The sequence below is a fragment of the Volvox carteri genome (genome assembly GCF_000143455.1).
Source record: "Volvox carteri f. nagariensis unplaced genomic scaffold VOLCAscaffold_56, whole genome shotgun sequence".
NCBI classification, from domain to species: Eukaryota; Viridiplantae; Chlorophyta; class Chlorophyceae; order Chlamydomonadales; family Volvocaceae; genus Volvox; species Volvox carteri.
In genome coordinates this window covers 603835-606033 of record NW_003307599.1, presented here as the reverse complement: position 1 = coordinate 606033, position 2199 = coordinate 603835, and positions in this window count along the sequence as shown.

Here is a 2199-nt window from a genome sequence, read left to right as displayed (position 1 = left end):
AGCAACAGCAGCAGTGGCAGCAGCAGCAGTGGCAGTAGCGGCAGTACCACCGCCGCCACGAAAGCAGCAAAGCAAGCAAGCAGCAAACCTGAACCCCCGGCCAGGCACCTACTGCCCTCACCTTTTTCCCTTCCTCTCCTCCCCCCCCACAAAACACATACATACATACATACATACATACATACATACATACATACATACATACATACATACATACATACATACATACATACATATACACACCTGCTCTCGTCAGGACAAAGTGGCATTTACGCCACCGCTCCGTGGCCGGCTCCCAAACCTGCAAATCACCCTGCCGTACAATCTCCGGCGAGCAAAACAGTTCATGGCACACGCTGTGTAGACACTCCGCCTGCCGCGCCGCGAGCCCCTCCGCCGTACGAGTGGCGGTGGCGGCCATGTCACGCAAGGTGCTGAGCTTTACATCGGGCTGGATGGCCTGCAGCACCGCCTATTGGGGCGCCAGCCAGGGAGGGGGAGGAAGACCGCGCTGAGAGGCAATCGAGGGCTAGTCCTAGGAAGTGAAATACGGTGAGACGACATATGCTTAGTGGTTTAGGAGGGGGGCCAGAGAGAGGGAGAGGGGGGGGGGAAATTTAAGTGCACGTAAAGAGCAACATTCCGAACACCCCGTATAAAGCGGTGTAAACCGCTAAATCGCCTATGAACCTCCCATTCCGCGGCCGGGGGGGAAGGGGTTGGGGGGGAGGGGGGAAGTTGTTCGCACCGTAAGGCAACAGCAGCAACAACACCAACAGCAGCAACAGTGACAGCAACAGAAGCAGCAGCACTAAAGGCCCAATGGACCTTACTCCCACTCACCGTCCCAACATAAAAATCACCCCCCAACACCCATCCAGCACTCTCCCCCAACATTCTCCCCCCATCCACCCCCCAGTGCCCCCAGTCCCCCCCCCAGTCCCCTCCACACGCACCGTCATGGACTCCAGATCCGTTTGCAGCGGTAGCAAGGCGGCGCGGTAGCTGTCCACCGCCACTGTCATCGCCTGGAGAACAAAGAACAACAACGACAAGAACAATAAAACACAGTCGCCAAGATGAAAGATGGAAGTGCAGACGAAACGCAGATCAAGTGCAGATCAACTGCATCAGTTATTCCGTAATGGCTGACGTGTCGAATGTACTATTGGTAATGTCCTACTAAAGGAGTAACCCATTACCTCGTTTCAACGTCGACGGTTAGTCGTTTTTTTCGTTACGCGCAAGGCAAGTGGGAAAGAAGGGGGGCCGTATATGCAGCAAAAGGCGGGTGTTGTATCATCAAGACTACCACCACTTCAGGAAAGCACCGATCGGCGGATGAAGATCTCCCGTGATGCGCCCAGAATCAAAAAAATCCTCTTAGCAACATTATTATTTTTAACGGCTCAATTTTTTTATCAAAAAACAAAATAGCGGGAAGGAGCCTACGATGGCCGAGGTCAACGTCGCGAGGTGCGGGAAAAAGAGGGGTTTCGGGGCGGGTTGGGTGGCGGGTGGGAGAGAGAGAGGAAGGCGGCTGGCTGACCTGGCGTTGACCTAGGTTTCAATACCGTTGACCTTGGTTTGGTTTCAATACCCCCAGCCAAGACTCTTCCCCCTGCCCTCCTTTTTTAAAGACTTCAACATCTCCTCTCAACAGAGCTCCTCAGGAACTAGTTATTATTGTTGTCGTTGTTGTTGTTGGTGGTGTTGTTGGTGGTGTTGGTGTTGTCGTGTTTTCAAATTCAGTGGTTTATTTAGTTGATGCTGATCCAATATTATGAACCCAGTTATGAAGCCAGTTATGAAACACAGCCATATAATACTCGAATAAAAAAAGCCAGTTAGTTAACAAAACTATATTTTTTAGGAGAGTCCACGCCCGCATATACGCACATACACACGCACAGGCATACAGACATACACACACACACACACGGACCTGTGTCGAAAGCTCCAGCCGCTGCTGCTCCAGCTCCGTAACCCGCTGAAACGCCGTCTTGAGTAACGCTCGCTCGCAGTCCTGCCACCGTTGTAACGCCTGCTGCTCCTGAACCAACCGCCGCTCCGTAAACCAGGGATCGGCTTCGGGACCCCGGGTTGGCTGGCGGCGCTGCTGCCGCTCCGCCAAAACTGCCTCAAATGTACGACAGGCAGTCACATGTTCGGCCAATGCAACCGCCAACTGTCGCCGCG